This window comes from Parasteatoda tepidariorum, chromosome 10 (genome assembly GCF_043381705.1).
Source record: "Parasteatoda tepidariorum isolate YZ-2023 chromosome 10, CAS_Ptep_4.0, whole genome shotgun sequence".
Taxonomy (NCBI): Eukaryota; Metazoa; Arthropoda; class Arachnida; order Araneae; family Theridiidae; genus Parasteatoda; species Parasteatoda tepidariorum.
Window position 1 is genome coordinate 85,252,113 of NC_092213.1, and position 14,273 is coordinate 85,266,385.

At 35.7% G+C, this 14,273-nt stretch overlaps 1 long non-coding RNA gene across 1 annotated transcript in view; it reads right to left on the reverse strand.

The window, feature by feature from the left end:
* Positions 1-8,401, reverse strand: part of LOC139426743 (uncharacterized) — a 10,187-nt gene extending 1,786 nt beyond the window's left edge. The window contains exon 1 of the long non-coding RNA XR_011637952.1: positions 8,025-8,401. This is a non-coding gene — a long non-coding RNA (uncharacterized lncRNA). The remainder of the gene's footprint in view (positions 1-8,024) is intronic.
* Between the last annotated feature and the right edge of the window lie 5,872 nt (positions 8,402-14,273).

Consider the following 14,273-nt stretch of genomic DNA (forward strand, 5'->3'; position numbering starts at 1 on the left):
ACGCTGGAAAGTACTGAAAAAGCTTATAACAACCCGGACGCCCAGATGGGGCCTAAAGGGTAAAGTAACATATTGCTAGTCCCGGGGTGGAAACCACGCGTGGTCTTTATTTAAAAACTATATTTAATAAAAGGAAAATTCTTTTTATTTATTATTTTTTTAATATTGTAACTTAAATATATATATTATTATTTTACTTAAAATTGTATTTTTTTTTTTTTAAATTGCATATAGAAACGTGAAAATGGAAAAGATTTGGCTCATATACTGTACATATATATGGAACCTCAATATACCCATAATACTCAAACTCGATCAGGTATGAGATTATAAAATAATATATTACAATACTAACGGAAATTATTATAAACAAAGAGGGGGGCCCTAAATGTGGCTCAGATATAAATTAAGGGTGGTGGTCCAATAGGATTCCATTGAAAAATCGCTGAAATTACTTAAAAAGTTTGTTTTAAGATTGACAGCTAATGGTGACCGGATGGGATAAATGATAGAATTCAAGATATTGCCAGTCCCGAAGTTCCGAGACGTGAACACCAGTTATGGTCCAAGTTTAAAAATAATATTTAATAAAAAGAATTTTCTTTTTATTTTGCAATATTTTAACGTAACAAATTTTTTTTCTTTTTAAGGTGCGAAAAATAGCGGGAAAAAAATTACCTTTGGCGCGGGTGTTAATACGGAGTCCAACATTCAGTCCGAGTTTGAGCATTATAGCCTAATATTAAAGGGAGTTATGTGGGCTTGAAGTTTTCGTAACCGGGATTCGAACCTGCGTCCCCTCGCTTCAGGCGTGAGTTACTAGTCCGGTGCCTTGACCACCAGACCGCCCAAACACGAGAAGCCTGCCACAGTTTCGCTTCAAAAGCCCTCTCACCGTCAGCTATGCAATAGACCTTTGGGGGCCCAGCGGGCCCCCCTAATTCACCTACATAAATTTCATCCGTCAGGCAGGTTTGGACCACGAACCATTACTCAGGGCACGAGTTTGAAAATTATAACTTTATATTATAGGGAGTTAGACTGCTTTGAATTTCGAACCCCATCCCGCCATTTTAAGAAATGTTTTTATTTATTTATTTTTATTCCATTATTCGTTCTTTTACAAAGAAAAATGCTCGATTTCACACATAGAACACCTTACGCATGATAAACTGTCGTAAATATTGTAAAAATAATATAAAACAATACGAATAAACCACTTTTCCTGGATTTTTCCAGTTTTTACACAATATTCGCCATTTTTCGAACAAAAATTTTTTTTTACCTATATGCAGGACCCTGCAAAATACAGAAAAACACTTTTAAAAAATAATATAATGTAAAATAACTGAAAGAAGAAAAAAAAGAAAATTTTTTGAAAAACTGACCGCCTCCGGGATTCGAAACTGCGCCCCCTCGCTTCAGGCGTGAGTTTTTACTCCGGTGACTTACCCACCAGTCCACGAGAAGCCTGCCACAGTTTAGCTTCAAAAGCCCTCCCACCGTCAGCTATGCAATAGACCTTTGCATTCAAACTCTGCCAGAAATTAGAGTTTTATATAGCAAACAATCGAACCAAAGAGAATTTTTATACATTAATTAGGGGGCACATAAAGGGCAAAAACAGATTGTGTTAATTAACCCGAAGGAAGTTCATTAAGCAGTATATTCGTGGAAGCAACGTGTGAGTCGTGGTGTGGTTGTTAGCGCTGTGGGTAAAGAAGTTTTTTGACTCGATGGTCAGGGTTTCGGTCCTGGTCTCGGATTAATTTTCAATTTTTTTTTCTATTTACTTTATTTTATTTTTTTAAATTTATTTTTAGATATTTCAACGTGGTTAAGGTGTTATATATATATAAAAAGAATTATTTTTCTTCGGGAAAGAGGGATTAATAGCTGAAAAACGGATAAATTTCGACTCCGGAGCTACGCACACCACTCACTCCGTAACTCCCTCTAATATTAACTTATAATTTTCACACTCTGCCAGAAATAAGAGTGTTATATACCAAACAATCGTACCAAAGAGAATTTTTATACACTAATTAAGGGGCACATAAAGGGCCAAAACAGATTTTGTTAATTAACCGGAAGGAAGTTCTTTAAGCAGTATATTCGTGGAAGCAACGTGTGAGTCGTGGTGTGGTTGTTAGCGCTGTGGGTAAAGAAGTTTGTGGACTCGGCGGTCAGGGGTTCGGTCCTGGTGACGGAGTAATTTTTAATTTTTTTTTCCTACTTACTTCAATTTTATTTTTTTAATTTAATTTTCGATATTTAAACGTGAATAAAGTGTTATATATACAAAAATAATTATTTTTCTTTGGGAAAAATGAATTAATAGATGAAAAACGGATAAATTTCAAGTCCGGAGCTACGCACACCACTCACTCCGTAACTCCTTCTAATATTAACTTATAATTTTCAAACTCTGCCAGAAATTAGAGTGCTATATACCAAACAATCGTACCAAAGAGAATTTATTATACACTAATTAGGGGGCACATAAAGGGCCAAAACAGAAAACAAAATCTGTACGCACACCACTCACTCCGTAACTCCCTCTAATATTAACTTATAATTTTCAAACTCTGCCAGAAATTAGAGTGTTATATACCAAACAATCGTACCAAAGAGAATTTATTATACACTAATTAGGGGGCACATAAAGGGCCAAAACAGATTTTGTTAAATAACCGGAAGGAAGTTCTTTAAGCAGTATATTCGTGGAAGCAACGTGTGAGTCGTGGTGTGGTTGTTAGCGCTGTGGGTAAAGAAGTTTTTTGACTCGGTGGTCAGGGTTACGGTCCTGGTCTCGGATTAATTTTCAATTTTTTTTTCTATTTACTTTATTTTATTTTTTTAAATTTATGTTAGATATTTCAACGTGATTAAAGTGTTATTTATGAATAAGAAGAATTATTTTCCGTCGGGAATGAGAGATTAATAGCTGAAAAACGGATAAATTTCGACTCCGGAGCTACGCACACCACTCACTCCGTAACTCCNTTTAAAGGTTTCTAATTTTTGTATTTCGATCTTAGTCTGTTTCCAGGTTTCTGCGCTATATAATAGTACTGCTCTAACAATAGCGAATAAGTGTTATATATATATAAAAATAATTATTTTTCTTTGGAAAAGAGGGAATAATAGCTGAAAAACGGATAAATTTCGACTCCGGAGCTGCGCACGCGACTCACTCCGTAACTCCCTTTAATATTAACTTATAATTTTCAATCTCTGCCAGAAATTAGAGTTTTATATACCAAAGAATCGTAACAAGGAAAATTTTTATACACTAATTAGGGGGCACATAATGGTCCAAAATAGATTTTGTTAATTAACGGGAAGGAAGTTCTTTAAGCTATAGATTCGTGAAAGACACGTGTGAGTCGTGGTGTGGTTGTTAGCGCCATGGGTAAAAACGATTGTAGACTCGGTGGACAGGGGTTCGGTCGTGGTCACGGATTAATTTTTAATTTTTTTTTCTTTTTACTTTATTTTATTTTTTTAAATTTATTTTTCGATATTTCAACGTGAATAAAGTGTTATATATATAAAAATAATTATTTTTCGTTGGGAAAGAGGGAATAATAGCATAAAAACGGATAAATTTCGACTCCGGAGCAACGCACACGACACACTCCGTAACTCCCTTTAATATTATTTCATAATTTTCAAACTCTGCCAGAAATTTGGCTTTTATATACCAAACAATCATACCAAAGCAAAAATTTTATACACTTATTAGGGGGCACATAATGGGCCAAAATAGATTTTGTTAATTAACCGGAAGAAAGTTCTTTAAGCTAAATATTCGTGGAAGCAACGTGTGAGTCATGGTGTGGTTGTTAGGGCCATGGGTGAAGGAGTTTGTAGATTCAGGGGTTCGGTCCTGGACGCGGATTAATTTTTAAATTTTTTTTCTATTTACTTTATTTTATTTTTAAGCAATATAAAATTAATTACAAGATTTTTGTTACTGGCTATCGAAATGGGCTACAGGTAGGGTAAAGCAGAACTCTCTACCTATGGGAACACTTCTCCTGCTTTCACCATTAGTGTGTGGAGAATGGTAGGAGAACCAAGTAAGTTAGTTTCTGTCTTGATTTTAAAGCAGATTAAAAAATTTTAAGTTGAGAAATTATATGGAACTGAAAACTACATTGAAAATTGGAAATCGAAATAGGCTAAAGGTAGCGTAGAGCAGAACGATTTACCTATGGCAACACTTCACTTGCCTTCACCATTATCATGGGGAGAGTCATAGGAGACGGAAGTTCGCCAATTTCTCTCCTGATTTTCAAATAGATTAAAAACTTTCAAGTTAGGAAACTATTCAGAACTGAAAACTACATAGAACATAGCTCTAAAAGAGAGCGTTTTAAAAATTTCAAAAAATATTTGGGACAATTAGGTACGTTGTTGTTCATTTACGTCGCACTAAAGCTGCACAATGGGCTATTGGCGACGGTCTGGGAAACATCCCTGAGGATGATCCGAAGACATGCCATGACAATTTCGATCCTCTGCAGAGGGGATGGCACCCCCGCTTCGGTAGCCCGACCACCTGCACGCGAAGTCGAGCACTTTACGGTAGAACAGTTTAACGAGGACCAATATCGCCAGGGCTCGAAAAACCACCCGTCCTCAGTGGTCAAAAATTCCCAGCGGACAACAAATCTCTCGAATCCGACGTCTGCGCGGACGGCCATTTTCCCGTTGATGTTCGTTATACATTTTCAATTTTTGTTATCTTACAATCTTTTTTGAAGGAGTAGATAATTTTTTTTTACTCAAAAATGGGTGTCATTAAAATTTAAGATACGTAACATCATTAAACACCAGAAAACTTCAGCCCTCCGAGACCAAGCTATTTATAAAGACCTAATGCATCAAAATGACACACAATACAACAACATATTGCGCATGGTGGATTTGATAAACAAGAAATGTTAAACGCAATTATGAAAATCTTCCTAAATGGAAAACCCCTTTCAGATTTCTGTGCAGAAACCTCTGTAAATCATTGGCACTGTGGAACTGGCAAACGTCATATTTGATTCATTTAAAAAAAGCAGTACCCTCGGATAACTTGATATTCCAGATAACTTGGCCTTTGTAATTTAAATTATTTCATAAAAGAAATAAATTATTTCATAAAAGAAATAAATTATTTCATAAAAGAAATACTAGGTTACTATTAGTAACCTAGTATTTCTTTTATTACAGTATAATGTAATCCTAGTAACTACTAATTCATTGTGCAATTTATATAAATGCTTGTAATAAATAAGAGAAAATCATATTTTTATTTATTTAAAAGCTACGGGTTAGTTTCAAAGGAGGACGGGTACATTGTTGGACAATCCGTCCTCGGGGACGGGTAAAAATTTTTGAGTTTTATCGAGCCCTGAATACCGCACACCCTCGGTCCCTACGCAGACTGATCCAAGTGGTCACCCACCCGCAGCCAGTGATGCTTGACTTCGGTGATCTGCTGGGAACCGTGTCTTAACGATCAGTTAACCCTTACTTAGAATAGGATTTTGTGTAAAACAGAATAATTTATAAATTGTGTTAGAACACATTGCTAGAGATATCAGTAAGTAGTAAAAATCAAGACAGAAAAACTTCATGTGTTTCTAAATTTGAATGCTTACAACTTCCCACTGGAAAGATATGTTGGAATCTTTTTTCTGTTCATATGCCACTCTTGTCAATATAAACTCATGTTTGTGAAAATTGCAACACCATGAAGGACTTACGCGAGTGAACTGAAATTTTCAGGAAATGCAAAGTAGAGCATGATATGCAAATGATTAGAATTTCAGAACCGTGGCACATGCGTATGCTGAGCACCGCCCTCTGAATAGCGGATGGATCCGAATAAATAAACGGCTGTAGCGAGGCGTGTATGGTTATCTGCTAGTGGTAAACGTTAGCTCAGTCATTGCTTATGCCTCTTCGGCGAAAGAGAGCGAGATTTTAACAACTTACGGAGTTTGAACGGGGGAGAATCATCGGCCTTCGTGAAGCTGGATTGTCTTATCGTGCAGTAGTCACTTGCGTGCAGCGTAACAGCAGCACAGTGATGCGTATTTGGAAGCAGTGGACGGACAACTCGGAAATTCAGGAGTGAATCCCGAAATGTCACGTCAGCTCGCGATGATAGACACCTGGTCCGCCTGGCATTGACGGACCGTACGGCTCCCTCTTGACAACTGGCAACACAGTGGTCGATAGCTACAGGTGTTTCATTGTGTGCTTCATCAATTCGTAGACGTCTGCTGCAGCGTGGACTGGAATGCTGGAAATGATATTTATCTCTAACTAACTGATTCATCTAAATTGATTGGTCATAATTTGAATAGTCATAAGCTGAATCAAGTAAAATGATATGATTGAGGAAGGGGTTGGAGAGAATCCATTTTCAAGAGATAAAATATATATACAAAAAATAAATATAACACAAGATAATTTACATAGCACGTGAAAATCAATAAAAGTATAAGCAGTATAAAAATCAAAGGTTAATCTATATACAAATTTACTTACAGTATAGTACAAGGGATAGTCTAGGTTACGAATTATATTGTGATCCTCTGTTATTACAGTGACCCGGCCGTCCCGGCAAAACACCGCTCGTGCCGGGTTGCTCACTATTCTAAAAGTTTACAGTTCTCTGGCTCCCCTGGATCGGACCCTGCAAGCAAGCTGCAGCGTGGACTCCTTTATACAGGATCCCCCTCACGCTAAACCATCGCCGCCTGCGGCTACAATGGGCCAATCAACATAGGGACTGGCGTGCTGATTGGCAGCGTGCCGTGTTTTCTGACTAATAGGCTTTAATTTGTGGTACCATGATAGCCGCATTCGTGTCAAACGCTATGCCAGTGAACACCACCTTCCGGAGTGCATTATTGAACGCCGCAGTGGACAAACACCCGGAGTTATGGTCTGGGGTGCCATAGCATATCATGGACGATCTTAATTGCTACGAATTGTGGGTAATCTGAGCAGCAACCGGCACACAAGTGAAGTTCTACAGCCCCAAGCTGTTCCCTTCCTTCAAGCATCGCCAGGCGCTGTATTTCAACAGGACAATGCCCCCCATATTGCTAGGACTGTTCAATCTTTCCTTGCATCGCGGGAGGTATATGCCATATAGCTTCTTCTTTGGCCTGCGCATTCCCCGGATATGTCGCCGATTGAACATGTGTGAGATAACGTTGGTCGGAGTCTCGCTCGTGATCCTCGCCCTGTTGCTTCTACAGACGAACTTTGGGTACGCATACAGACAATATGGAATGCTCTTCCTCAGACAGACATTCAAAATTGACTCCATGCCACGTCGTGTAGCTGCACTTATGGGTGCTGCGGCGCGTAGTGGCTACACAAAATACTGATTTCAATCTCTTGTTATCGTTTGTTTGCTTTGAAAGTTTAATCATTTATTTGTACCACTACTACTCAACTGTGTATTAAATTTCATTCAATCATGACGATTCCTTCATGGTGTTGCAATTTTCACAAACATGAGTTTGTTTTGTTTATCTCTTGGCCAGTGCTTTTCACACTTTCTGCCAAGGAATCCACAGTTTAGTTGCCTTAACGCTTGAGGGAAAGTTAAACTATAGTTCGTTCACCAGGAGCTGGCACTTGGCTCCACCTCCTCGGACGCAGAGTTCATTTAAGCGCGGGAGTAAGAATCTCCGCGCTTGAAATTGATACAACCCTAAATGCGCGCCAAACACAAACAGTGACTTTTTTTTAAGTCACTTACTTCGCTTTATCATCTGCTATTATACCTTTCATTACTCTAGCTAATTATATATATTTTAAATCTAAAAACTACTGTTACCCCAGCAAAATGCCTCAAAAAGGACAAACTATTCACTAAAAAGAGAAATATCACAAAAAACTGGTGCGAAATATAATCAAATTTATGAAATATTCAATGTTAAAAAAAATAAGATAAAGTTTGCAAAATAAATATTTTTGCCATACGATCGTCAAATAGCAACCTTGTACAGGATTGCTCACAACCTTTTCCCAAGTAGATCACCCAAGTCAAGCATCATTAGCCAAGGTCAGTGTGCGGGTGGGTGACCACTTGGATCAGTCTGCGTATGGTCCGAGGGTGTGCAGTATCGGTCCTCCTTAAACTGTTCAACCGTAAAGTGCTCGACTTAGCGTGCAGGTTGTCGGGCTACCGAAGCGAGGGTACCATCTCCTTCGCATTCGATCAAAATTGTGATGGTATGTCTTCGGATCATCCTCAGGCATGTTTCCCAGACCGTCGCCAATAGCCCATTGTGCAGCTCCAGTGCGACGTAAATGACAAAGCCTTTTATTAATTGTCCAAGATTATCATTAATTTTTGGAATGCTTTTAAAATAAACACAATAAAAAAACACTGGTACAAAAAAAGTTTCTTTTCTGCTTGCACAAAATATATTTTTTTCCTTCGACTAGCACTGAACTTTCGTTCTCCACCTTGGAAGATGCCGGAAGTGTTGCTCATTTAACGTAACCGGGTGGGCACCTGTGAACTTAAATCACAGAGGTGAGCAAAATTACCCACGCCACACAGTTTATAGGGTAGGCCAAATTCACACAACAGAGAACAACACACAGAGAGAAACATCGTTGCCCTAAGCGAGATTCGAACTTGCAACCATTAGCTTCAAATTCAGGTACGCTGACCACTCAGTCACCTTGCTGACGTGAAACAAAATATAAAAATGGGGTTTCATGTAGAAGAAGCTCATCAGTTAACAAAATAGCAACAAAAAAAAAATACCTATATAGAAAATTTTCTCGAAAAATTAGAGCAATTTTTACTTGGGGATCTGTGAAACACAGTTAAAACAACCGTGATGGCTCAGGGCATAGAGCGTTCGCNGATCATGGGTTAAAGTTCCCTTGCAGTCAGGCTAACCGTGGAAGGTTCTCGTGGTATCCCTCTCCATGTAACGTAAATACGGGTAAGTTCCATCAAAACGTTATCCACAAAGGCAAATTATTCCTACTACTTGATTCAAGAGTTCCCTTGTCTTCCGGATTGGGTTCAAAATGACAAGGCTACGGTGTTGAACATTAGTAGTCGTAAACACGAAAATTGGGTCGGTTGTTCAACAACGGTTACATATATATAAACACATTTAAAAAAAAGAAGGAAAGAAAAACTGCTTTTATTTCAATTATTCTTAAATCTTATTTTTAAATGGTTTCAAGTTTTCATGTCTCCACTAAGTAGTACAGGGTGTGTGGCCAAATCTTTCAACAAAAAATAAGCACCTTTTAAGTACTTTTTAAGCACTCAAAAAAATTTTTATAAAGCACTATATACATCAATAAAATGCAAAATAATTTTCAAGGACTTTACATGATCATGATAAAATAACTAGTATCTGCAAGAGCTAGTATCTGTAACAAAGAACTCTTCTGGATTATATTAGTCATAACAAAATGATCAAGAGATTTTTCGGTTCGATATCAGTTGGTGGAAAAAGAAGCCTGAAATTAGGAATATCTTGCAAAATGCAGAGAGTGCAAGAATCTCAAAGAACCCAGCTCAGTAGACGCACACATGGACTCGCAAGTATTTCATCAAACATGTAAAATTGGCGCTTTCACACGCTATGGACCGACAGTACTTTGAAATAGATTGTGCTTGAATGAATTGTAAAAACGTTGAATAGAACAATGTGAAAATCACGCTTTTGCATAATACTTGGCGAAAATCAACATGGTAAAGAAAAAATATTATTTTCGAAAAGGAAAAATGAAGCACTTTTTAAAAACACTCAATGAAAAAAACACCTTTAAGGGCTTTTAAAAAACGAAAATCGAAAATAAGCACTTTTTAAAAAATGCTACGGCACCATGGATAATGAAAATTGTTGAAATTTCAATGAAAAAAAAAAGAGGATTAACTTCATAAAAAAGCAACATAGAATTTTGAAGAAAATATAAAGACTTCAGTATTTAAAATCAAATCAACTTTCCCCATAATTTACAGGCTTTCCTCCCTCCCAAACATTCATAATAACACTGACCTGCACAGTCACCCTGTAAAATAGGTTATAATTTAAATAGATTATAGATATTTGCAATGATGATACATGTTTGTAATAATGATAGATATTTTGTAATGATGACTTTTATGTTGAAAATAATATTGTTCTTAAAATGTATTACATATTTTATTTACAACGTATCATTATAATTTTCAGTAAAAATATGCTTGTAAAAATAGACATGTACAGATAGTGACATGTAAAAATAGTATACATCATGAAGTAGTGTACATAAATGTACATGTAAAAATAGACATGTTTCCTGTACATATTATACACAGTACATTAAAAGGAGAAAAAAACACAATCACTGTACTCTTGCATGAGCTGTATTGGGTTAAGTATACGAGTTACAATTGATGAAAAAAAACTTAGAGAAAAAAGGAACAGCTGATCAAACTTATAACAAATAATGAACTAGTTTATTATAGCTGAAATATCATCCGTACATATCTATTACATAAATAATTATTAGATATAGAGGGTTGCTGTAGAAAAAAAATGGACGAAGATATTATACCCATAGGAAAAATTTGCTTGATCACATCTCTGTTCTTACGTTCTAATTGAACAGTGATGTGACCGTCTAAAAAATTGCGCATTTTAGTATTTAAAACGGAAACACCTATAGGTGTGACATCATCAAAAACAACAAAACGTCTACTGGTAGCCAAGCCAAGCTGCGTCTTGTTTTAAATTAATATTTGGACTACACCCCTTAAACAGATCTTTAAACGTCGCGGCAATAGTTGACTTATCCAGCATCATAATCCCCGCGACCCACCTTTGTTTAATTTTACCAAATTGAAAGCTGTGAAATATATGTATGAATAAATTTAAAATTTACCCATACATAATGCGCATTAATTTACATAGAGCATAAATTTCATAGTGATGATCCTCGGGTAAGTCATCAAACGTTTCGAGAATATCTTGCACTTCAGAAACAAGAAATTGTTCGTTTGAAGTGCGAGCCATTCTCTCAGTTTTATATGCAAAAACAACTTTACATGCATTAGACGCAGTTTTAACTCGGTCCGACATGGCTACGTACATTTTTGAGTTGATCTCCTCATACAAATGAGAATTTGGCCTGCGTATTTCCGAATAATCAAAACATAATTTATTTGGGTCGCTAATATCTTGATCTATGGCAAATTTAGTGAAAAGCCAGTAATAAAATTTTTTTCTATCAGGAATTTCGTCATCATGATTTAAGTTAATTTTAAATTGAACAAAATTACATAAACCGGGAAAAAATTTGACAAAATCAATAAATAATGGAGAGTTAACAATCACATTTTTATCCTCTATGTTAGGGGTGCACAACCTTTTTGAGTGAAGGGCCACTTGCACAACAGGTTGGCTAACGAAGGGCCGCACATGCATCTAGACATGTTAATGACAAATGTAGTAATGTTTATTTAAACATTAGCGTTCTATTTTTTTATCAATAAACTTCGTAATATATTTGTAAAAAATTAAAGGTGTTCCATTATTAGAATTCAAAAATAAAAAAAATTTATCCTTTTTTTTTTTACAAAAAAAAAATTGCTATTTTTATCATGAACAATAGATTTATTAAAATATATAAACATTGAAGAAAAGAAATGCTTTTTTTTTATCGTATCATGCAACACGAAAATTGATTTTAGAATTAAATTCTAATAAATAAATAAAAAAACAAACAAACTGCAACGCCTTAAAGAAAGCGCGTTAAATGTACATCTACAAAAGAATCTGCTAAATTGAGTGTGTCAAAACGTGATAACTTAAAAGTGCGATTAAAAATTGGCATTTTAAAAAAATAGTGTGTTTAGAAGCTCTCGTGGGCCACACTTCAGTAGTCGAAGGGCCGCAGGTTGTACACCCCTACTCTAAGTATTTCCGTAGTTCATCAATTTTTAGATTTTCTTTTAATTCCGTTAAAATGTAAGCCAAAGTAGTATTATTCCCGCGAACATATGTTCCAGAAACAATTTTTCTCGAGAACATCATCTCCAAATATAACATCATAGCTTCAAGTTTGGCCAAAGGGAAACACAATATAAAAGTTTTGCCAGCCCTTTTGTTTATTCCCAAACGAGGGAAGCACTTGGCAAATCGAGGACAATAAATTTTTTGTTTAGGGGGAGACAAATTTAAATTCCGATTAGTATTTAGCTCCAATCCATAGTCGACAGAGCTATCCAATTGAGCATCCATTTTGTAAAGAAAGAAATTTAAATCACAAAATAAAAAGTTTACATTTAAATGAAGAGAATATATCAACCGGAGATCCAACTGAGTGTACGAAAAGTATAGAAATAGTGCAATGAAAATAAATGTAGCTTATATAGGCAAAGTGAATAGATTAATCAGTCAAAATGAAAAAAAAAAAAAAAAAAAAAAAAAAAAAAAAAAAAACTGAAAGCTTTTCAATGAATAAATTAATCTGTTAGAATAATCAATGCTTTTCTGTTTTTAAATTTCTCCCCCATCTGCAGCAAAATAACGAAAAGCTGAGTCGTGACGTAAAATCTCATTTTACTCTTACTTTTAGAAATACATTTAACGACCATCGTCGTTACTCGAAGAGAGAAAAAGAGGCATTTTCCTCCGTTTGACGCCACGAGCTGATAAAGTGATCCGAGACATGCCTTTACACGGAGGATATTTAACCCATATTTGCGTTACATGAAGAGGAAAACCAAGAAAACTTTCCATGGTTAGCCTGACAGCAAGGAGAATGTCAACAATCACATAGTCGTTTTAGAGAATGTCCGAAATACTTGTTACATCCGATTTGATATTAATTTAATCGTTGATATTATTGTACTTATTCGATATTTTAATATCTGATGAGGGTAGATTAGGAGGAACATCATTGTTTAGAGTACCGGTTAAATGCTTACTGGGCACTTGACCTTAAAAAAACCATTGATGTATGGCACTTAACTGGTGGACAGTGGCACTTAACTGGACCTTGTATATATTTTGGACATTTACCAAAGCGACTATGTGATTGTCAACATTCACCGGTGGAAGTCAACACTTAAGAAGTCACAGATGTAACATTCCTATCTGATTTCATTTCTTTTATGTTAAAAGCTGATCATGAGTCCCAAATGACCACAAGTATCACACCTGAAAGAGAATTTTTTCTGTAGAGGGAGGGTGGAGCATCATTCACAAACGGATATCATTTTCGTGCTTTGGACTCAATGCATACTCTGTTGGTGGACTTGACAGTAAAAAAATGAATAAACAAAAATATCAGATTATTTTCAATAAAAACGGTTTTAAAGTATGCTTACTATCTTATTTTCTGAATTTGTTTCAATTGTTTTTAATATTTAACCATAATTAACACTCTTGCAAATAAATTTTTTGCATAATATATAAATACATTTACAGTTAATACATACATAACTTTAAAATTTAAAAAAAAAACTTTTTGTCTTCAAAGTATTTAGCTCTCGATATAACAATATATCCCTCTTCAACAATATATTTATTTAGTTCCCAGAATATTGTTGTAGCGAGATCAGGGTGCGTAGCCAAATCTTTGAATCAAAAATAAGCACTTCAATCAGTACTTTCCCACATCACCGAGTGAATTCAACTTGACACTGAACTCAGAACAAAAGTACTCTTACCCCCTATGTCAAAAAAAGTGTTAGAAGTAAAATAAAATAAACAAGAATAAAATTAAAATAAATTAAAAAGAAAAACATTTCACAAGGATATGATATTCTCTATCCGAATTGGAGCACTCGGGTTTCGGTTACAAGTGTGCGTGCATGCGCAAGTCATAACGTGAGTATGACATGAAGTCCACGTGAATGATTACATAGCAAACTCCCCATTTTTCGTGAAATGCATGGGATCCACCAGATATCACTGAAGGGGGGAAAAAATTATTCGGCAAAATAGCACTTTTTAAAAACGCCAGCTGAAAAAAAAGCACCTTTAAAAGCTTTTAAAAACGAAATCCCCAAAAAAGCACCTTTAAGTACTTTTTACAAACGCTACGCACCTTGGAGATTTTACTGTATTAATTTTTCAGTTATGCCATTTTCCTTAAATATCCAAAAAAGCACCTTTAAGTACTTTTTACAAACGCTACGCACACTGGAGATTTTACTGTATTAATTTTTCAGTTATGCCATTTTCCTTAAATATATTTCAAAACACTTTTGTAAAAGAAAT